Source organism: Bufo bufo, chromosome 2, assembly GCF_905171765.1.
Source record: "Bufo bufo chromosome 2, aBufBuf1.1, whole genome shotgun sequence".
Lineage (NCBI taxonomy): Eukaryota > Metazoa > Chordata > Amphibia > Anura > Bufonidae > Bufo > Bufo bufo.
In genome coordinates this window covers 483034439-483059387 of record NC_053390.1, presented here as the reverse complement: position 1 = coordinate 483059387, position 24949 = coordinate 483034439, and the positions used below count along the sequence as shown (strand labels likewise).

Here is a 24949-nt window from a genome sequence, read left to right as displayed (position 1 = left end):
CCTATGACCGTCTGTATAAGATACGGCCGGTCATCGATCATTTTGGGGACAAATTTGTACAGGCCTATGTACCTGGAAGGGAGGTCGCGGTTGATGGGTCTCTCATTGCGTTCAAGGGGAGACTCATTTTCCGCTAGTATGTGCCCTCTAAGCGGGCGAGGTATGGTGTGAAGCTATACAAACTTTGTGAGAGTACCTCAGGGTGCACTTACAAATTTCGTATATACGAGCGGCGAGATACCCGTATTTAACCCCCAGAATGTCCCCCCACTCTGGGTGTTAGCGGGAAACTTGTGTGGGACCTTATGTACCCGCTGCTAGATAAGGGTTACCACCTTTACGTGGATAACTTTTATACTAGTATCCCCTTGTTCCAGTCCCTTGCCACCAGATCCACGTCCGCTTGTGGGACCGTGCGGAAAAATCAACGCGGCCTCCCTGCCCACCCCCTCCAGGTACCTATCCCCAGGGGTGCGACCCGTGCCCTTACCACTGGAAACCTGTTGCTGGTCAGATCTAAGGACAAGAGGGATGTCCTTGTACTGTCCACAATTCATGGTAACGGCATCACCCCTGTCCCTGTGCAAGGTACCGCGGCAACGGTCCTCAAGCCCAATTGTATCGTCGACTACAATCGGTATATGGGAGGAGTTGATCTCTCTGATAAAGTCCTCAAGCCATATAACGCCATGCGCAAAACCCGGGCATGGTACAAAAAAAAGTTGCGGTCTACTTGGTACAGGTTGCCTTGTACAACGCTTTTGTACTATCCCGAAGCGCTCGCAGCACAGGGACATTCCTCCAATTCTGTGAGGCAGTCCTCAAGGCCCTGATCTTTTCGGACCGGGAAAGAGCAGGCCGGAGTACCTCGGGAACTGGAGGCGCCCGGATCGTCCCTGGCCAACACTTTCCAGGTGTGGTTCCCCATACTGGAAAGAAGGGACGAACCCAAAAAAAGTGCATTGTGTGTAGCAGGAGGGGGATACGGAAGGACACCATTACTCAGTGCGACACGTGCCCCGATCATCCGGGCCTCTGCATTGACTGTTGCTTCAGGGAGTACCACACTTCCATGGAGTACTAAATTTATATCCTAATTTAGCACTGACATCGGATAAACAAAACAGGTTCTCAGACTTGACCCAAAAAAACTAAAATAATTTAAAAAAATTATACAAATTAGGTATCGCTGCGTCGGTAATAATCTCCTCTATAAAAATACCCCATGACCTAACCCCCCCAGATTAACACGGTCAAAAAAAAAAAACGGTGCAAAAAAACAACTTTTTTTGTCACCTTACCCAACAAAAATTTTAATAGCAAGCGATCAAAAAGTTGCTATAGCTCCCAAAATAGTGCCAATAAAACCGTCCTCTCATCCCGCAAAAAATGAGCCCCTACATAAGATAATCGGAAAAAAAAAAAATTAATGACTCAGACTTTAGAGATACAAAAACTTATTTTTTCTATCAAACAGGATAATATAATCTAAAACCTAAAAAAATGTAAAAAAAAGTAGACTTATTAGGTATCGCCACGTCCGTAAGAATCTCCTCTATAAAAATACCCCATGACCTAACCCCCCAGATTAACACGATAAAAAAAAAAAAAAAAAAAAAACTGTGCCAAAACAGCTATTTTTGGCACTTTTCCATTTCAATCCGTTTTTTCCGGTTACAAAGCAAGGGTTAACAACCAACCAAAACTTAATATTTATTACCCTGATATTGCAGTTTACAGAAACGCCACATTTGTGGTCGTAAACTGCTGTATCAGTAAAAGGGAGGCCGCAAAAGGAAAGGACCGACATGGTTTCTGGAAGGCCGATGATTTTTATGGCCTTTATTATTGACACCATGCCCCCCCCCGATACCCCCCTAGAGTAAAAACTCCACAAAAGTGACCCATCTAAGAAACTACACCTCTCAAGGTATTGAAAACTGATTTTACAAACTTTATTAACTCTTTAGGTGTTCCTCAACAGTTAATGGCAAATGGAGATGAAATTTCAATTTTTGTGTAACCTTGCCTCACAAAAATGTAATATAGAGCAACCAAAAATCATATGTACCCTAAAAATAATCCCAACAAAACCGCCACCTTATCCCGTAGTTTCCAAAATGGGGTCACTTTTAGGGAGTTTCTACTCCAGGGGTGCATCAGGGGGGTTGAAACAGGACATGGTGTAAATAAACTGGTCCATAAATATCAGCTCTAGAAAAACCACACGGCGCTCTTTTCCATCTACGCCCCGCCGTGTGGCTGTACAGTAGTGTGCGACCACATATGGGGTGTTTCTGTAAACGGCAGAGTCAGGGCAATAAAGAGAGTGTCTCTTTTGGCTGTTAACCCTTGCTTTGTTAGTGGAAAAAATTGGTTAAAATTGAAAATTAGGCAAAAAAATGAAATTTTCTAATTTCATCCCCATTTGCCAATAACTCTTGTGCAACACCTGAAGGGTTAACAACGTTTGTAAAATCAGTTTTGAATACGTTGAGGCGTGTAGTTTATAGAATGGGGTCATTTTGGGTGGTTTCTATTATATAAGCCTCACAAAGTGACTTCAGACCTGAACTGGTCCCTAAAAATTGGGTTTTTGAAAATTTCGGAAAAAGTTCAAGATTTGCTTCCAAACTTCTAAGCCTTGTAACATCCCCAAAATATAAAATATCATTCCCAAAATGATGCAAACATGAAGTAGACATATGGGGAATGTAAAGTAATAACTACCGTATGTTTGGAGGTATTACTATGTATTATAGAAGTAGGGAAATCGAAACTTGGAAATTAGCAATTTTTTTACAAATTTTTGGTAAATTTGGTATTTTTTTTATAAATAAAAATGATTTTTTTTTTTTTTACTTCCTTTTACCAGTGTCATGAAGTACAATATGTGACAAAAAACAATCTCAGAACGGCCTGGATAAGTCGAAGGGTTTTAAAGTTATCACTACTTAACACCTCAGCTCCCTTAGCTTAAACACCCTTAATGACCAGGCCACTTTTTACACTTCTGCACTACACTATTTTCACGGTTTATTGCTCGGTCATGCAACTTACCACCCAAATGAATTTTACCTCCTTTTCTTCTCACTAATAGAGCTTTCATTTGGTGGTATTTCATTGCTGCTGACATTTTTACTTTTTTTGTTGTTAATCAAAATTTTACGAAATTTTTGCAAAAAAATGACATTTTTCACTTTCACATCCATTTATACATTTTTCTCTAAATTTATTGTTCTACATGCCTTTGATAAAAAAAAAAAAAATGTTTGGGTTAAATAAAATAATGTTTGGGTAAAAGTTATAGCGTTTACAAACTATGGTACAAAAATGTGAATTTCCGCTTTTTGAAGCAGCTCTGACTTTCTGAGCACCTGTCATGTTTCCTGAGGTTCTACAATGGCCAGACAGTACAAACACCCCACAAATGACCCCATTTCGGAAAGAAGACACCCTAAGGTATTCGCTGATGGGCATAGTGAGTTCATAGAACTTTTTTTATTTTTTGTCACAAGTTAGCGGAAAATTATGTTGTTTTTTTTTTGTTTTTTTTTCCTTACAAAGTCTCATATTCCACTAACTTGTGACAATAAATAAAAACTTCCATGAACTCACTATGCCCATCACGAAATACCTTGGGGTGTCTTCTTTCCAAAATGGGGTAATTTGGGTAGTTATACTGCCCTGGCAATTTATGGGCCCTAATGTGTGGGAAGTATTTTGAAATCAAAATGTGTAAAAAATGACCTGTGAAATCCTAAAGGTGCTCTTTGGAATGTGGGCCCCTTTGCCCACCTAGGCTGCAAAAAAGTGTCACACATCTGGTATCGCCGTACTCAGGAGAAGTTGGGCAATGTGTTTTGGGGTGTCATTTTACATATACCAATGCTGGGTGAGAGAAATATCTCGGCAAAAGACAACTTTTCAAATTTTTTCATACAAAGTTGGCATTTGACCGAGATATTTCTCTCACCCAGCATGGGTATATGTAAAATGACAGCCCAAAACACATTGCCCAACTTCTCCGGAGTACGGCAATACCAGATGTGTGACACTTTTTTGCAGCCTAGATGCGCAAAGGGGCCCACATTCCTTTTAGGAGGGCATTTTTAGACATTTGGATCCCAGACTTCTTCTCACGCTTTAGGGCCCCTAAAATCCCAGGGCAGTATAAATACCCCACATGTGACCCCATTTTGGAAAGAAGACACCCCAAGGTATTCAATGAGGGGCATAGCGAGTTCATAGAATTTTTTTTTTTGCCACAAGTTAGCGTAAATAGATTTTTTTGTTTTTTGTTTTTTCTCACAAAGTCTCCCTTTCTGCTAACTTGGGACAAAAATTTAAATCTTTCATGGACTCAATATGCCCCTCAGTGAATACCTTTGGGTGTCTTCTTTCCAAAATGGGGTCATTTGTGGGGTGTTTGTACTGCCCTGGCATTTGAGGGTCTCCGCAATCATTACATGTATGGCCAGCAATAGGAGTTTCTGCTATTTTCCTTATATTGAGCATACGGGTAATGAGATTATTATTTTTTTGTTCAGCCTCTGGGCTGAAAGAAAAAATGAACGGCACAGATTTCTTCATTCGCATCGATCAATGTGGATAAAAAAATCTCTGCCCAAAAAAAAAAAGAGGGGAAAGGCGTCTGCCAGGATATAGGAGCTCCGCCCAACATCCATACCCACTTAGCTCGTATGCCCTGGCAAACCTGATTTCTCCATTCACATCAATCGATGTGGATGAATAAATCATTGCCGGGATTTTTTATTTTTTTTATATACAAAGTTGGATACAGGAGGTTCGCGATGATCTCTTCCTGAAATTTTAGGAAGGATCCTGTTCTCCCAGCCTTACTGTAGAGAACAAAACTATTGTACATCGCCAATTGAATCAAATATACAGACACCTTCTTATACCAGCGTCTGGTGCGTCGGAAAATAAATAGGGAGCAAACATCTGGTCATTGAAGTCCACCCCTCCCATGAGCGCATTATAGTCGTGGACTGAGAGGGGCTTTTCAATGACACTGGTTGCCCGTTCAATTTGTATTGTCGTGTCTGCGTGAATGGAGGAGAGCATGTAAACGTCACGCTTGTCTCTCCATTTCACCGTGAGCAGTTCTTCGTTACACAAGGCAGCCCTCTCCCCCCTTGCAAGACGGGTGGTAACGAGCCATTGGGGGAAGCCCCGGCGACTAGGTTGCACGGTGCCACAGCAGCCAATCTGTTCTAGGAACAAATGCCTGAAGAGGGGCACACTTGTGTAAAAATTGTCCACATAAAGATGGTACCCCTTGCCAAATAAGGGTGACACCAAGTCCCAGACTGTCTTCCCACTGCTCCCCAGGTAGTCAGGGCAACTGACCGGCTCCAGGGTCTGATCTTTTCCCTCATAGATCCGAAATTTGTGGGTATAGCCTGTGGCCCTTTAACAGAGCTTATACAATTTGACCCCATACCGGGCGCGCTTGCTTGGGATGTATTGTTTGAAGCCAAGGCGCCCGGTAAAATGTATAAGGGACTCGTCTATGCAGATGTTTTGCTCAGGGGTATACAAATCTGCAAATTTGTTGTGGAAGTGGTCTATGAGGTGCCGAATTTTGTGGAGCTGGTCAAAAGCTGGGTGGCATCTGGGACGGGAGGTGGTGTTGTCGCTAAAGTGCAGGAAATGCAGGATGGCCTCAAATCGTGCCCTGGACATAGCAGCAGAGAACATGGGCATGTGATGAATTGGGTTCGTGGACCAATATGACCGCAATTCATGCTTTTTGGTTAGACCCATGTTGAGGAGAAGGCCCAGAAATTTTTTTAATTCGGAAACTTGGACTGGTTTCCACCGGAAAGGCTGGGCATAATACAGTAGCTTCCCGGGTTGGCGGCTATAAATTGAGTGGCATACCAATTTGTTTTGTCCAAGAGCTCCGCAGTCAAGAACAGCTCAAAAAATCCCAGTGCCGAACCGATCTGAGCTGTCTCAACCCGAACTCCAGACTGGGCGGTGAAAGGGGCAACTACAGGTGCGGCTGAAGTTGGGGACTGACAATCAGGGTTTGCCAGCACCTCAGGGACTCTAGGGGCTCTACGGGCTTCTCTGTGCGGTGGCTGCGACGGGGTTACTATTGCACGTGCCACCGTACCAGCTTCAACTGCCCTTCTGGTGCTCGCCACTTCACCATGTTGTACGGCAGTGCTGGTACTAGGTCCAGGGAGGGCTGCGCTGCTGGTGTATGCCTCACCACGTAATCCGACAGCTCCAGCCCCACTCTGCTGCTCTTGAAGCGGATCCTGCGCAACCTGTGGTCTAGCAACAAGGGGCCGGGTACGCCTGGTGCTATCAGGGACCTCAACCTCCTCGTCCGAACTTTGGGTCAGACTGCCACTGCTTTCTACAGGTTCATATTCTGACCCGCTAGATTCGTCAGATGAGGGTTCCCATTCCTCATCCGACTGGGTCAGAAGCCTGTAGGCCTCTTCAGAAGAATACCCCCTGTTTGACATTTGGACTACTAAATTTAGGGGTATTCCCTGAGACTACCCAAGAAAAAAAGCAAGCTTGTCTTACAAATGGGAGGCTAGCGAAGTACCGGAGGCCGCTGCGATTTGATAAAAAATATCACAACAGATTTTTTTTATCGCCGCAGCGCTTGTAAAGTGATTGTGCAGTGATAAAAAAATAAAAATAAATTTTGTCACTGCGGCGGGGCGGGCGTGGGTGGAGGCCTGATCGGGCAAACACTGCGTTTTGGGTGGAGGGCGAACTAAGGTGACACTAATACTATTATAGATCTGACTGTGATCAGTTTTGATCACTTACAGATACTATAAAAGTACAAATGCTGATTAGCGATACGCTAATAAGCGAATCAGTGACTGCGGTGCGGTGGGCTGGGCGCTAACTGACGCTAATTACCTAACCAAGGGGCCTAAACTATCCTTAAACTTAACAGTCAATACTAGTGGAAAAAAAGTGACAGTTTACACTGATCACTTTTTTCCCTTTCACTAGTGATTTGACAGGGGTGATCAAGGGGTTTATTGGGGTGATGGGTGGTGATCTGGGGGCTAAGTGTGGTGTTGGTGGGTACTCTGATGTCTGCTCCTCTGCTGGAACCAACTGACCAAAAGGACCAGCAGAGAAGCCATTTAACACCTTATATTTATAAATATAAGGTGTTAGATGGCTTGTGATTCGATTTTTTTTTATTATCGGCAACCTGCCAGCGACGATTATTGGCTGGCAGGTTGCTGACGAAATACTCCTCTAACTTTTGCCGGCCCGCGATGCGCCGGCCGGCCGGCTTTGAGCGAAATCTCGCGTCTCGCGAGATGACGCGTATATGCGTGACTGTGCCTGCAGCTGCCACCTCCGGAACGCGATCCTGCGTTAGGCGATCCGGAGGCGGTTAAAGTGACACTGGTCAGATTTGCAAAAAATGGCCTGGTCCTTAAGGTAAAATAAGGCTGTGTCCTTAAGGAGTTAATATTGCTTACGATGTAGTGGGGAGCTGGTTTTTATGGTGTTTTTATGGTGTTCCTTATGCAGTAAAACTGACCTGTTCCCTTTTATTCTCCAGGTCAGTACAATTGTGATACATTTTATATAGCTTTTCTTGTGTTTTAATACTGAAAAAAAACAAAAACTTTGGAAGTGTTTTTTTCTTTGTATTGCCGTACTCTGACCCACACAGAAGTGCACAAAGTGGACTTCGATCCCAATTTTAGGGAAAATCCCTGCAAAGCCAAATCCCTGAAATGTTGTTAAAAAAAAAAGTCATAGTACCTCTTCCATTTGAGGTCACCACGTGCCGCTTGAGATTTCACTTTGGATCTTCAAGATGGTGGTGGCAAGCTTTTTGTTATCAAATTGATGAGGTAAGTACAATCTGATTTATTTTCCTTAGTATAGACTTAAATAATAGTCAGATGCCGTAATCCGCGATGAATGCAGCATCTGAGGGGTACAATGACTGTGAGCGCCGTAATTGCCGTTCGCTGTCATTGCATCCGCCATTTTATAAAGAAATGCGCATGTGACAAATGTATTCATCACAAAGCAAATTTTTTTGTAAAATTCTGCAAAGCAGCTGAATTTAGTTTTATAGAACTTCGCTCAACACTAGAGACAACGCATCATGTAAAGACCAGGAAGCGGCACCCGCAGCTGATGGTTGGGGTCCCAGGTGTTAAACCCCCACAGATCAGATATCCTACCCTCTCCTAACTATCATCCATATTGCTGCAAAACCCATTTAATAAATCCAGATACTCATCTCTTCGGGTACAGTAGCCACAGACTTAAAATTATAAATTTAAGGCCCAAATTTGCAATTAATTGTGCAACTGGATTTTCTCAAATTTTGGTCCAGTGTAATGCAAAAAGGTGTATATAGGGTAAACTTTATCATTATTTACACCAGAAACTTGCGTAAATAACATCTATAAGTCGGAGCTGGGTATGTCCGGGTCATCTCAGGGACAGGATTCCTCTCAGGTTAATTAGCATATGTATCAAATGGGTTTTTTTACACAATAAAAGCACACAGAGCTATGGGGACTGGGTATTGCGGATGTGCTCTATACACAAACTCCTGGTGACAGGTTTCCTTTAACCTTTCAGTTGTGTATTCGGTAAAACAAGGTTTTTATGTTTTACATTTGAACAAATGTGTTACAATGGAGGATATTGTTTGAATTAAAAATTCCACTACTAATATAGACACTGTTTGCTAGCAGTGAAAGGTAGCTTAACCCCTTAAGGACCCTTGCTGTACATGTACGTCACAGCTGGATGTCACTTAAGGACCAGTGACATACATGTACAGCAGGCTGATCGGGCGGGTCCAGGAGCTGCACCCGCCCGATCACGGCACGGACCCGGCAGTCACTGACAGCCAAGTCCCTGCTGCATACGCCGGCATCGGTGAAAACACTGATGCTGGCGCATTAACCTTGACCTTTGCACGTGCGGTATCCTGCGGGGTGTCCATCGGGTCCCCACGCTGCTGTGACGTGGACCCGATGGCAGGGAAGACAGCCTGATGCCCTTCTTAGGCATTGTGGCGGCCTTCTGTGAGAGTCTGTTAGATCCAGCCCCCTGGATCTCACAGGCAGAAAGCTGTAAGTGTATTACAGTGAGTAATACACTTACAGCCAATGCATTACAATACAAAAGTATTGTAATGCATTGTAAAGGGGATCAGACCCCCAGAATTTGAATTGCCAGAGTAGGACAAAAAAAACAAACAAAAAAACTGTTTTCCATAATAAAATAAAGTTTCAAGTAAAAACAAAAAAGCCCCTTTCCCAAAATGAAACGCATAAAATTGTGAGAAAAACAACTGGCTCTATTAAAATATCACATGACCTAACCTCTCAGGTGAACACTGTCAAACAAATAAAATAAAAATTGTGCTAAAAATTTTTTGGGGTCACCTTACATCACAAAAAGTGTAATTCCAATCGATCAAAAAGTCATACATACCCCAAAATAGTGCCAACCAAACCATCATCTCATTCCACAAAATATGAGACCCTAATTAAGACAGTCGCTCAAAAAACTAAAAAAAATATGGCTTTCAGAATATTGAGACACAAAAAAATATTTTTTTTCAAAAATGCTTTATTATATAAAACTAAAGTAATACCATATTTTCTGCCCTATAAGACACTTCCCCCCCCCCCCCCCCCCAAAAAAAAAAAGTGGGGGAAAATAGCAGTGCGTCTTATGGGGCGAATGCTGCATTTTTCCGAATTTTCAATGATATGCCGCGATGCCGCACAGCGGGTGTATCAGCTGAGAGGGAGGAGAGGCTGGGGACCGGCATCTGCCTTTTATAATGACAGCAGGGCCCGAGCAGTGACTGTATTCTACTACACGGGCCCGCTCACTGTATATAATCTTATCTATAATTGTAGGCATTGTTAATATATAAAAGTTCAAGGTAATCAGCGCCTGTATACCGTACTTACAAGCGCTCGTAGCAGAGAGGAGGGAGGAGGCAGGCCGGGAGGACGGGCGCTGACAGCGTGAGTCACTACGTCACACGCCTGCGCCCCCCACTTTATGAATGAAGCAGGCGGTGTTGGCGCATGACGTAGTGAGTCATGCTGCCAGCTCCGGGCCTGCCTCCTCCCCCCTCTCTGCTACGAGCGCTTATAAGTAATACAGACGCTGATTACCCTGAACTTTTATCTATTAACAATGCCTACAATTATAGATAAGATTATATACAGTGAGCGTGGCCCGTGTAGTAGAATACAGTTACTGCACCGGCCCCGCTGTCATCATAAAACCAGATGTGACCCCCACCCCCTGTATTGGGGGTCATTCACACCGCAGGGACACTATTATTGGGGAGGGGGGGATCTGTGGATGACACACAGCATAAGATGCTATATGTGTCATGCACAGATCCCTCCCATAACAGTGTCATCCACAGATCCCCATAACAGTGTCACCCAACAGATCCCCCATAACAGTGTCACCCAACAGATCCCCCATAACAGTGTCACCCAACAGATCCCCCATAACAGTGTCACCCAACAGATCCCCCATAACAGTGTCACCCAACAGATCCCCCATAACAGTGTCACCCAACAGATCCCCCATAACAGTGTCACCCACAGACCACCATTAGTTCAAAACCCACCAAAAGGTGGTTAAAAATATTTTTTTTCTTATTTTCCTCCTCAAAAACCTAGGTGCGTCTTATGGGCCAGTGCGTCTTATGGGGCGAAAAATACGGTAACTATTATATTGGGTATCACTATCTGTTTTAAAAGCAGAGAAATAGAAATTTGGAAAGTTGTGAATTTTTCCAATTTTTTTGCAAATTTGTTATTTCAAAAAAATAAATAATATGATATTGACTGAAATTTGCCACTATCAGGAAGTACAATGTGTCACAAGAAAAATGTCTCAGAATGGTTTAGATAAGTAAAAGGGTTCCTAAGTTATTACTACATAAAGTGACACATGTCAAATTCCCAAAAAAGGCCTGATCCTTAAGGTGAAAAATGTCAGGGTCCTAAAGGGGTTAAAGCCTCATATACTAACAATAGTACAGCAGAGTACCACATCACTGCCACAGTGGACAAACATCTATATACAGTGATTATTTTTTTTTGCAAACATCTATATACAGTGATTATATTTTTTTGCTAGTGTTTGTGTGGTAAAATAGTTTCTGGAGCAACTTATTTGAGAAACTGTGGCAGACCCTATTTCAAAATGTGATTATGCATAATGCATTTTTCTACCATTTATATACCGTATCTTTCGCCGTATAAGACGCACCGGCCCATAAGACACACCTAGGTTTTTGAGGAGGAAAATAAGAAAAAATATATTTTTTTAACCAAAAGGTGTGCTTTTGGTGGGTTTTGAACTAATGGTGGTCTGTGGATGGCACTGTTATGGGGGGCATCTGTGGATGGCACGGTTATGGGGGGGGGGGAATCTGTGGATGGCACGGTTATGGGGGGGGATCTGTGGATGGCACTGTTATGGGGGGGATATGTGGATGGCACTGTTATGGGGTGGGGGATCTGTGGAGGGCCCGTGCTGTTCACTTGAATGGGGTCCGCGATCCACATCCGATGGTTCGCACCACAAAAAAGTAGTGCATGCTCTACTTTTTTGCGGAGTGGAAACACGGACAGAAACCCCACGGTAGCACTCTGTAGTGCTTATGATCTGTTTCTCCGGAGAGAGGGCCCTGCCTGTGAGGGCATACAATCTACATGGTATGGGAGAAGGACACAGTAGGTGAGGGTAAAGTTGGTCATGGAGGTATAGAGACAGCAGAGTCACTGGTTGTAGGCTTGTCTGAAGAGGTGGGTTTTCAGGTTTCTTTTAAAGGATTCCACTGTAGTTAAGAGTCTGATATGTTGAGGTAGCGAGGTCCAAAGTTTGGGGGATGCACGGGAGAAATCTTGGAGGCGATTGTGGGAAGAGGTGATAAGAGGAGAGGAGAGAAGGAGGTCTTGTGAGGATCGGAGAGTGCGTGTGGGGATGTATTGGGAAAGTAGCTCAGAGATGTATTGAGGGGCCAGGTTGTGGACAGCCTTGTATGTATTTGTTAGTATTTTGAACTGAATTCGCTGGGTAATGGGGAGCCAGTGAAGGGATTGGCAAAGGGGAGAGGCAGAGGAGTAACAGGGTGAGAGGTGGATTAGTCGGGCAGCAGAGTTGAGTATTGGAGGGGTGCGAGAGTGCTAGATGGAAGGCCACAGAGGAGGATGTTGCTGTAGTCTAGGCGGGAGATGATGAGGGCATGTACAAGCATTTTTGCAGACTCAAAGTTGAGGAAAGTGCGGATGCAGGAGATGTTTTTGAGTTGGAGGCGGCAGGTGGTGGAAAGGCTTGGATGTGCGGTTGGAAGGAGAGGGCAGAATCCCAGGTCACTGCAAGGCAGCGGACTTGGTTGACCGGGGAGAGTGTGCAGCCATTGATCGTGGTAGGTCTGTTGGGGTGTTGAGCAAGATGGGGCAAAGATGATGAATTCTGTTTTATGCATGTTAAGTTTTAGAAAGCGAGAGGAGGAGGAGGATATGGAAGGCATTGCGGGATTCTGGATAGTAAGGTGGTGATGTCAGGACCAGAGAGGTAGATTTGTGTGTCATCAGCATAAGGCCTCTTGCACATGAACTTGCGCGCCCCGTAGTTTACGAACAGCATCCGTGGGGCATCGGATCGCAGACCCATTCACTATAATAGGTCCGCGATCCGGCCATTCCGCAAAAAGATAGGACATGTTCTATCTTTTTGCGGAATGGAAGTACGGGATGAAACCCCATAGAAGCACTCCGTAGGGTTCCGTTCCGTGCTTCCGTTCCGCACCATTCCACATCTCCGGATTTGCGGAATGCCCATGGAAATGTACCAGTGTATTGCGGTCCGCAATACGGCAACGGGGCGCACACGTTCGTGTGCAAGAGGCCTAAAAGTGATACCAAAAGCCATGGGACTCTGAGTTGTCCCAGGCCGAAAGTGTAGCTAGAGAAGAGCAGTGGTCCTAGGACAGAGCCTTATGGGACACCAACAGAGAGGGAATGAGACGAGGAGGTGGTGTGAGAGTGGGAGATGCTAAATGTCCGCTCTGTGAGGTATGATGTAATCCAGGAGAGGGCCAGGTCAGTGATGCTAAAAGATGAGTTTATAACAGAAGGGAGTGGTCGACCGTGTCAAAGGCAGAGGACAGGTCAAGAAGGACGACAGAGTAATGTTTTTTTGTTTTGGCTGTTACTTTGGTGAGGGCAGTCTCAGTTGAGTGGTGGGGTCGGAAGCCAGATTGTAGCCGGTCAAAGAAGGAGCAGGAGGAGAGATAAGAGGACAGTTCAGAATGGACATGTTGCTCAAGTAGCTTTGAGGCATATGGAAGAAGTGATATGGGGCGATAACTGGACAAAGAAGATGGGTCAAGTGAAGGCTTTTTGAGGATGGGTGTAATGGTAGCATGTTTAAAACCAGAGGTTAGTGATAGGTTTAAGAGATGAGTTAGGGCTGGGATAAACAATGTGGTGATGTTAGGGATGAGGTGGGTTTGGGTCAAGTGCACAGGTGGTGAGATGTGATCTGGAGAGTTTTTCTTCTGTAATGGTGGAGAAGCAGGTTTTGGGAGAATAGGACTGAGCAGTTGTGTAGAGGGACTGTGCACTGAAGCTTTCTCTGATGTTGACTATCTTTTGTTTGAAGTATGTGGCAAAGTCCTCAGCTGAGATAAAAGGAGAGGGTGGGGGCACTGGGGGACGCAGAAGGGAGTTAAGTGTTAAGGGCTGTGGGACAGGGAAGATATGAGAGATGTTTTGCATCAGCGAGTGAGGATTTGAAAATGAGTGATTGCTTGTGGTGAAGTGTTCCTTAGAGTGTGATTTCTTCCATCGCCGCTCAGCAACCCTGGAAGTTTTTTGGTCAGGTTGGTGAGCCAGGGTTGTTTGTTTGATTTTTCGGGTTTTGTTGTGTGTGAAGGGGGCAACAATGTCCAGAGCTGTACTTATTGTGGTGTTATATAGGGTGGTGGCAGTATCTGTGTCTTGGAGGGAACAAATGGTAGAGAGTGGCAGAACAGAGTCAGAAAGAAAGCGAAAGTCGAGATGTTCAAGGTTCCTGCGGGGGGGGGGGGGGTGTTAGTGTGTGGACTGGGGGAGCAGCAGAAGAAGTTGGAAGTTGGAGGGAGAGTAGATGCGAACAGAGTGTACTTCAAATTAAGTGAGTGTAATGGACGGTGGCAGTGGAGTTGGGCTGTAGAAGCAGGTGTCTGATAGGAGAAGACAAACTCCTCCACCATATTTGCTGCCGGGGCAGGGTGTGTAAGTGAAATGAAATCCGCTATAAGAGAGTGCAGCAGGGGAAGGAGGTGTCAGAGGGTGTCAGACATGTTTGTGAGACCCACAAAGGAAAGTTTTCGAGAGATGAAGAGGTCATGAATGTAGGACAGTTTGTTACAGACATATCGTGCATTCCATAATGCTCCTGCAAGAGGAACCAAAGTAGCAGGGGGTCACAGGAATGGTTATTAGGTTTAAGGGGTTGCAGAAATTTGTAGAAGGAGATTTGTAGTAGGAGGTAGAGGTGATAGTGGGGATTTGCTGAGAGGGGCCTGGATTTGGAGAGATATCACCAGCAATAAGGAGAAGCAGAGAAAGTGTTAATAGGTGAGAATAAGAGAGGGCAAGTGTTTTACATTGCCAAACAGGTTTATGCAAGCGGTCAGATGAGAAGGTAAGATGGAGGGAGAGATGAATAATTCCTTGCTGGATGAATAGATGTGGGGGTATTTCAGGAGGTTTTGGAAAAGTGGGAAGAGTAAGATGAAAGAGTGAAACATTGTTTGCACTATTTCTGTAATTACCTTTGGTCCCCTTCTGGTTCAATTCTGGTATAATTCGGTATATGCACTTAAAGAGTTGCATTTGAAAGATGTTGCATTGAAAAGACCCGAAAGGTTACAGGAGAAATCAATAGTAAAAAAAAAAGTAATGTTAAATGACTCCTACACGTCTTGTATGAACTTATGGGGGACACAAAGTGTAAAATAAAAATAAAGTTTCAATACAAAAATAACCCTTTTCCCCAATTACCGTATTTTTCGCCCTATAAGACGCAGACTAGTGCATCTTATGGGGCGAATGCTGCCATTTACACTGATACACCGCCGACCGCATGCTGCACAGCGTGGCTGGCGTGTGTATCAGCTAGGAGGGGCTGGGGGCCTGGTGCAGTCACTGTATTTTATTGCTGTAAACTCAAAAATGGTGGCTCACCTCAGGCGGGGTTCTGGATAAGGTGCTGCTAGCCCAATATAGAGGAACACCCCTCCTCTAGTAATAAATATAGCTAAAATCAAAGTTAGGGCGAGCACTCAACACTTGGACCAACAGATAGCAGTTTAAATATAAAATTTAATTAAATCACAATAGTAAACACGTGAATTTTTATCATAAATCTATGAATTGCCATAGTTCGGAATGGTTGCAATGTCAGTCCCTTGTGTATAGGCGACACTGGGATGGAATGTATTAAAATAGTTGCGCTTCAATGTCCAGAGCACAAGCTCAAATGGTATGTAGGGTTGCAGGTTTTGAGCAATAGTCCAGTGTTAATATTGTCCGACAATTCAACAAGTGAAACCTGCAGCTCCTACTCGTATGAGAATGCGTGCCCCAATATCCTTAGGTGCAGGTGATACAAGATGTATAATAACCGTGCTCAATCGAGTGACTGTATTCTATTGCATCGGGGCCCGCTCACTGTACTAATCGTATCTACTGTAACTGCAGGCAATGTTTAACTATAGAATGTTTGATCCAGCAGCCTGTACTTACGACCATAGCAGGCAGGAGGCTGGGCAGGCGGGCACTGGCAGCATAACTTCCTAAGTCACGTGCCTGCTCCGCCCACTTTATGAATGAAGCAGGCGACGTGGGCACGTGACGCCCAGCCTCCTGCTTGCTATGGTTGTAAGTACAGGCTGCTGGATCTAACATTTTCTATAGTTAAACATTGCCTGCAGTTACCGTAGAAACGATTAGTACAGTGAGCAGGGCCCAGTGCAATAGAATACAATGACTGCACTGGGCCCCCCTGCCATTAAAAAACTATTGTAGATGCCAGCCCCCACCCCCTGTATCGGGGGTCATTCACAGTGGCTGACACTGTTATGGGGGGATCTGTGGCTGACTAATAGCATAAGATGCTATTTATCTGTTATCCACAGAACTCCCACCCCCCTCATAGCAGTGTCATGCCACCCACAGGCTCCCTCCCATAACGGTGCCCCCCACAGGCTCCCTCCCATAACGGTGCCCCCCACAGGCTCCCTCCCATAACGGTGCCCCCCACAGGCTCCCTCCCATAACGGTGCCCCCCACAGGCCCCCTCCCATAACGGTGCCCCCCACAGGCTCCCTCCCATAACGGTGCCCCCCACAGGCTCCCTCCCATAACGGTGCCCCCCACAGGCTCCCTCCCATAACGGTGCCCCCCACAGGCTCCCTCCCATAACGGTGCCCCCCACAGGCGCCCTCCCATAACGGTGCCCCCCACAGGCGCCCTCCCATAACGGTGCCCCCCACAGGCGCCCTCCCATAACGGTGCCCCCCACAGGCGCCCTCCCATAACGGTGCCCCCCACAGGCCCCCTCCCATAACGGTGCCACCCACAGGCCCCCTACCATAACGGTGCCACCCACAGGCTACCATTAGTTCAAATATTTTTTTCTTATTTGTCTTATGGGCCGGTGCGTCTTATAGGGGACAAATACAGTAAGGCCTTTACAAATTGGGAAAAATACGGGGAAAAAATACATATTTGGTATTGCAGAGTCTAACTGCTCTATATAAATATCAGTGTAAAATATATATAAATAAAAAAAACTGCCTTTTTTTTGTCAGCATGGCTCCTAAAAAAAAATTCAAGCAATCAAAAAGTCATATGTATACCAAAATAGTACCAATAAAAACGAGACCACATCCCTCAAAAAAGAGCCCTCACAGAAGACCATAACCCAGAAAAATTTGAAAAAAATATGGCTGTAAGTAGAGATGAGCGAATCGAAGCTAACAAAGTGGAATTCGATCCGAATTTCAGGAAAAATTTGATTCGCACCGAAGCCGAATTTCCTCGCGCTTCGTGGTAACGATTCACATTTTTTCCTAAAATGGCTACTGCACGTGTGAGGACATAGAGAAAGGAACTCTGCAAAGATGGGATCACCCATAATGCCATGCATGCAGCTCACCATTGCTATTTTATTCACCTATGTATAGAGCATTATAATTAGTGGGGATCGGGTACCTATGTGGGTCAGCAGGGGAGCTGCTTGTCGTAGCTCTTGCCTGCACTGCTGCTATATTTTATCATTTATTTTGGATTAAATGAGATGTTTTAATTATTGATTACTAAATAAAGATTTTATATTTTGTGTGTGTCCCTTATGGTTCTTTCGGTGTTTTATCTGTCATCCTGCATTTTTCCATCTGTTAGATGGTTAAGTAGGTTGTACATAGTAACATAATTTATAATGCTGAAAAAAAGACATCTGTCCATCCAATTCGGCCTGTTATCCTGCAAGTTGATTCAGAGGAAGGCAAAAAAAAAACTGAGCTAGAAGCCAGTTTTCCCCACTTAAGGGGGAAAAAATTCCTTCCTGAATCCAATCTGGCGATCAGAATAACTGCCTGGATCAACGACCCATCTCTAGTAGCTATAGCCTGTAATATTATTACACTCCAGAAATACATCCAAGCCCCTCTTGAATTCCTTTATTGTACTTACCATCACCACCTCCTCAGGCAAAGAGTTCCATAGTCCCATTGCTCTTACCGTAAAGAATCCTCTTCTTTGTTTGTGCATAAACCTTCTTTCCTCCAGACGCGGAGGATGTGCCTTTGTCGCAGTGAACTGAACTTTTACCATCTGGGGAGCTGCCTCACATCTTTCTTTCTTCCTTTTTTCCAAGCCTTAACACCTCCATCTCTGGGTGATCCCTTGGCGCCTTTTACACCATCCCCCTTTATTTCGCCCCTCTATTTTCTCCCTCTCCCCTGCTTCACCTTCCCTGCTCTCCAACTCAACTCCTTTTTCAGTTTTCTTTTGCATACCCTTGTCACAGTCACAGTCCTAGGGATGAATAGATGATGGGAGAGATCTCTGTACTGACCCCTGATATATTTATACATAGTTATTAGATCTCCCCTCAGTCATCTTTTTTCTAAAGTGAATAACCCCCATCCCAGTTATTACTTTAGTTGCCCTCCTCTGAACCCTCTCCAGGTCTGCTATGTCTGCCTTGTTCATAGGATCCCAGAACTGTACACAGTACTCCATGTGTGGTCTGACTAGTGATTTGTTAAGTTGTAGGACTATGTTCTCATCACGGGCATCTATGCCCCTTTATCTTTTTTGCCTTGGCAGCAGCTGCCTGACACTGTTTTTTACAGCTTAGTTTGAGGTTCACTAAAATTCCTAGGTCCTTTTCCATGTCAGTATTACCCAGTGTTTTACCAATTAGTATATACGGGTCACTTGCATTATTTCTTCCCATGTGCATAACCTTACATTTGTCAATGTTAAACCTCATCTGCCACCTATCTGCCCAAGCCTCCAATCTATTCAGGTCCCTCTGTAGCAGTATACTGGCCTCTTCCGTGTTAATTACTTTACACAGTTTAGTGTCTGCAAAACAGTTATCTGTTCTAAAGCTTTTTGTGGCGTGTATTAGTGGAAAAACCAAAAATCTATTTGCCGGTCAGCGGTGCAGTTATATGTTCTAATGCTTTTTGTGGCGTGTATAAATGGAAAAAAATAAGGGCCTATTTTTCGTTCAGCGGTGCAGTTATATGTTCTAAAGCCTTTTTGGCGTGTATTAATGGCAAAAAAAGGATTTGCCGTTGTGTGGTGAAGTGAGAAAATTACAGTCCTTTTTGGCGTGTATTGGTGGTAAAAAAAAAAAAGGGGGGCTTATAAGTCTTCTTTCACACTTGTGTTTCATGGATCTATTTGAAACTGATCAGTCTAAAAAAAATTACAAAACTGAGATGAACAGAAACTTTTAAGACAGATCCGTTCAAACAAATCAGTCTGTAATACGGGTCAGTTTGTCTCAGCTTTTGCTTCTGTTTAGCGGATCTGTTTTGTAATGTAAAAAGTACTTTATTTTAACCGCCTCCGGACCGCCTAACGCAGGATTGCGGTCCGGAGGCGGCAGCCCTGCGCTCAACGACGCATATACGCGTCATCTCGCGTGAGCCGAGATTTCCTGTGAACGCGCGCACACAGGCGCGCGCGTTCACAAGATCGGAAGGTAAGAGAGTGGATCTCCAGCCTGCCAGCGGCGATCGTTCGCTGGCAGGCTGGAGATGCGATTTTTTTAACCCCTAACAGGTATATTAGATGCTGTTTTGATAACAGCGTCTAATATACCTGCTACCTGGTCCTCTGGTGGTCCCTTTTGTTTGGATCGACCACCAGAGGACACAGGTAGCTTAGTAAAGTAGCACCAAACACCACTACACTACACTACACCCCCCCGTCACTTATTAACCCCTTATGAACCACTGATCACCCCATATAGACTCCCTGATCACCCCCCTGTCCTTGATCACCCCCCTGTCATTGATCACCCCCCTGTAAGGCTCCATTCAGACGTCCGTATGATTTTTACGGATCCACGGATACATGGATCGGATCCGCAAAACACATACGGACGTCTGAATGGAGCCTTACAGGGGGGTGATCAATGACAGGGGGGTGATCACCTCATATACACTCCCTGATCACCCCCTGTCATTGATCACCCCCCTGTCATTGATAACCCCCCTGTAAGGCTCCATTCAGACGTCTGTATGATTTTTACGGATCCACGGATCGGATCCGCAAAACACATACGGACGTCTGAATGGAGCCTTACAGGGGGGTGATCAATGACAGGGGGTGATCACCCCATATAGACTCCCTGATCACCCCCCTGTCATTGATCACCCCCCTGTCATTGATCACCCCCCTGTAAGGCTCTATTCAGACTTTTTTTGGCCCAAGTTAGCGGAATTATTATTTTTTTTCTTACAAAGTCTCATATTCCACTAATTTGTGTCAAAAAATAAAATCTCACATGAACTCCCCATACCCCTCACGGAATCCAAATGCGTAAATTTTTTTAGACATTTATATTCCAGACTTCTTCTCACGCTTTAGGGCCCCTAGAATGCCAGGGCAGTATAAATACCCCACATGTGACCCCATTTCAGAAAAAAGACACCCCAAGGTATTCGCTGAGGGGCATATTGAGTCCATGAAAGATTGAAATTTTTGTCCCAAGTTAGCGGAAAGGGAGACTTTGTGAGAAAATAAATAAATAAATCAATTTCCACTAACTTGTGCCAAAAAAAAAAAATTTCTATGAACTCGCCATGCCCCTCATTGAATACCTTGGGGTGTCTTCTTTCCAAAATGTGGTCACATGTGGGGTATTTATACTGCCCTGGAATTTTAGGGGCCCTAAAGCGTGAGAAGAAGTCTGGGATCCAAATGTCTAAAAATGCCCTCATAAAAGGAATGTGGGCCCCTTTGCGCATCTAGGCTGCAAAAAAGTGTCACACATCTGGTATCGCCGTACTCAGGAGAAGTTGGGGAATGTGTTTTGGGGTGTCATTTTACATATACCCATGCTGGGTGAGATAAATATCTTGGTCAAATGCCAACTTTGTATAAAAAATAGGAAAAGTTGTCTTTTGCCGAGATATTTATCTCACCCAGCATGGGTATATGTAAAAAGACACCCCAAAACACATTGCCAAACTTCTCCTGAATACGGCGATACCACATGTGTGACACTTTTTTGCAGCCTAGGTGGGCAAAGGGGCCCACATTCCAAAGAGCACCTTTCTAGAATGCCAGGGCAGTATAACTACCCCACAAGTGACCCCATTTTGGAAAGAAGACACCCCAAGGTATTCCGTGAGGGGCATGGCGAGTTCCTAGAATTTTTTATTTTTTGTCACAAGTTAGCGGAAAATGATGATTATTTTTTCTTTTTTTTTTTGTTCTTACAAAGTCTCATATTCCACTAACTTGTGACAAAAAATAAAAACTTCCATGAACTCACTATGCCCATCACGAAACACCTTGAGGTGTCTTCTTTCCAAAATGGGGTCACTTGTGGGGTAGTTATACTGCCCTGGCATTTTAGGGGCCGAATGCGTGAGAAGTGGTTTGAAATCAAAATCTGTAAAAAATGGCCGGTGAAATCTGAAAGGTGCTCTTTGGAATGTGGGCCCCTTTGCCCACCTAGGCTGCAAAAAAGTGTCACACATTTGGTATCACTGTATTCAGGAGAAGTTGGGCAATGTGTTTTGGGGTGTCTTTTTACATATACCCATGCTGGGTGAGAGAAATATCTTGGCAAAAGACAACGTTTCCCTTTTTTTTTATACAAAGTTGGCATTTGACCGAGATATTTATCTCACCCAGCATGGGTATATGTAAAATGACACCCCAAAACACATTGCCCAACTTCTCCTGAGTACGAGCATTTGGGCCCCTAAAATGCAAGGGCAGTATAACTACCCCACAAGTGACCCCATTTTGGAAAGAAGACACCCCAAGGTATTCGCTGATGGGCATAGTGAGTTCATAGAAGTTTTTATTTTTTTGTCACGAGTTAGTGGAATATGAGACTTTGTAAGAAAAAAAAATAAAATAATCATTTTCCGCTAACTTGTGACAAAAAATAAAAAGTTCTATGAACTCACTATGCCCATCAGCAAATACCTTAGGGTGTCTACTTTCCGAAATGGGGTCATTTGTGGGGTGTTTGTACTGTTTGGCCATTGTAGAACCTCAGGAAACATGACAGGTGCTCAGAAAGTCAGAGCTGCTTCAAAAAGCGGAAATTCACTTTTTTGTACCATAGTTTGTAAACGCTATAACTTTTACCCAAACCATTTTTTTTTTTTACCCAAACATTTTTTTTTTTATCAAAGACATGTAGAACAATAAATTTAGAGAAAAATTTATTTATGGATGTCGTTTTTTTTGCAAAATTTTACAACTGCAAGTGAAAAATGTCATTTTTTTGCAAAAAAATCGTTAAATTTCGATTAATAACAAAAAAAGTAAAAATATCAGCAGCAATGAAATACCACCAAATGAAAGCTCTATTAAGGCTACTTTCACACCTGCGTTAGGTGCGGATCCGTCTGGTATCTGCACAGACGGATCCGCACCTATAATGCAAACGCTTAGATCCGTTCAGAACGGATCCGTTTGCATTACCTCGAACAAAAAAAAAATAAAAAAAAATTTGTTCGTTTTTTTGTTCATGATAATGCAAACGGATCCGTTTTGACTTTACATTGAAAGTCAATGGGGGACGGATCTGTTTGAAAATTGAGCCATATAGTGTCAACTTCAAACGGATCCGTCCCCATTGACTAACATTGTAAGTCTGGACGGATCCGTTTGCCTCCGCACGGCCAGGCGGACACCCGAACGTTGCAAGCTGCGTTCAGGTGTCCGCCTGCTGAGCGGAGGACAAACGGTGCCAAACTGATGCATTCCGAGCGGATCCGCATCCACTCAGAATGCATTAGGGCTGGACGGATCCGTTCGGGGCCGCTTGTGAGAGCCTTCAAACGGAACTCACAAGCGGAGCCCCGAACGCTAGTGTGAAAATAGCCTTAGTGAGAAGAAAAGGAGGTAAAATTCATTTGGGTGGTAAGTTGCATGACCGAGCAATAAACGGTGAAAGTAGGTAGGTCAGAAGTGTAAAAAGTGGCCTGGTCATTAAGGGTGTTTAAGCTAGGGGGGCTGAGGTGGTTAAAAAAATTAAATACCCCTTTTTTTTTTTTTTATTGCACAATATGCCTTTTACGTTCTCAGAGCTGAACCCGTACATAGCCATATTTTGAACCCAACTACACCATTGAATCTTGCATGGCATAAGCATTTTATGGGGTCCCCATAGCACTGCCAGGCGGAGAATTGCGCCTATCAGTGAGCCCAGTGGCATCACCAAACGGCTAGGACAAAAGCATGCCCATTAGAGACAGTGACGTCATCAAACACACTGTTTTGCACAATCCTCTGCTTAGCAGCGTTATTATGAGCCCTTGTTCTGCCCGTTCTTTAGCAGGGCAAGGGAGATTATCTGAGCACTGTTGAACATCATTGTGTTTTGATGGGTGCAGGTCCGTCTTCAGCTCTGAACCCTCAGAACACCTTATTGCACACGAACGTGTAGAATGCATTTATGGATCCGCAATACACAGGCACCATTTAGCTGTCATTCCGCATCACGGATACGGACCCATAAACTTCAATGGGTCCACAAATCCGGAGATGCGGAATGGTGCTGAATGTAAGCACGAACCGATGTGGCTGCCCAAAGGTCGTTGCACGTACATTTCGGCCCACAATTTGCAGTGTGCATCAAGGGGGGCACACGTGCATTAATGTCCCTTTACTGTCCCTTGTGGTAACTATGCTAGTTTGTGACAGCTTCATCTTTACTAAAGAGCAAAATTTAAAATTTTCGCTCTCAAGTAAATTAATTATTGATGAGGCTGATATTTACCGTGACTCCCACAAGGGCTCATGGGAATTTGCACAAGATTGACAAATGAACAAGCATTTTCTTGTTCATGTGGCAATTAACAGGAATAGATCAATAAGGAGCTAGAAAGCCTGTTATTAATCCTGCATCATCAATGGTTAATCAACGTTGGCACTACAACCGTTAAGAAAATAAAACTCCCGTAAACTTAAACGCACATTATGGCTCATTGGGAGTTCTATTTTCCCAAAATATGTAGTGGCCAAAGTTGAGAATATCCTGTACCCGAAATAAAAAACACACACATACATGGTAGTATATTAACAATTTTTATTTACTGAAAATTTTTATACTTTTTTATTTAAAAAAAAATAAACAAATTATCAACTTTCAAAATGAGCGGAGGTGGACCTTTGTCTGGTGGAATGTCGTTGGCTGGCAATGCTAGCCCCCCCTGTCTTCAGTGGAGGGATAAACCCGACAGGCTGCAGGAAAAGATGCAGGTTGGGTTTGAGGGGTGTGGATAGAGGACGGGTGGGAACTGGAATGTGCCTGAGCAGGTGTCGGAGGTAGTTTGGAAAGAAGTAGGAGCGACATAGAAAGGGGAAGGAGTAGAAGAAAAAGAAGGTAGATTTGACACATGGTCGGAGGTGTGTGAAAGGGACAGATGGCAGTAAAATGATGGGGGGGGGGGGGGGTTTAAAATGTCCCACGACCCGTTCTCCAACAAATTTTTAAAATCATGCACCTGCTCAGGCGTCATTTTGTCCATCCGGGGGGATAAGGTTTGCACGTACTGCTGGTTATCGGTGAATTGACGCGTCCCCCCCCCCCGCCCACTCCAGGCGACGTGACAAGTCAACTAACTTTCACCGCATTTCATCTGCAAAACCTTCTAGAGCATCAAAAAAGATCTGTACAACCCGGTAGGGGACCAGGATTGTGCTGAACAGGTGCATGGATGTGCACCTGTTCAGAAATGCTTGTTGGGTCAAAATGCACACTACACCCCTACCTAACATTACCAACATGATGCCAACATAGAGTAGACATATTGCGAATGTTAAGTATTTTATGAGGTATCACGATCTGTCTTAAAAGAAGAGAGATTCAAATTTAGAAAACGACCTGAATTTTCCCAAATTTTCAGTATATTTTGGATTTTTTTAAATGAATAAAGGTAAAACATGTTGTCTCAAATTTACCATTAACGTGTTGTACAATGTGTGATGAAAAAACTATCTCAGAATGACTTTGGTAAGTAAAAACATTTTGGAGTTATTGCCACATAAAGTCAGATTCGCAAAATTAGACTTGGTTAGGAAGGGGGTAAATGGCCTGGTCTGGAAGTGGTTAAAATGGATGACTTTTTTTCTGTTCCTCTGATATA

General features: G+C 44.1%; 1 protein-coding gene across 1 annotated transcript in view; it reads left to right on the top strand.

The window, feature by feature from the left end:
- LOC120990941 (transcription factor E2-alpha-like) overlaps positions 1-24949 on the top strand; it is a 412522-nt gene that overhangs the window by 308025 nt on the left and 79548 nt on the right. The window lies entirely within an intron of this gene.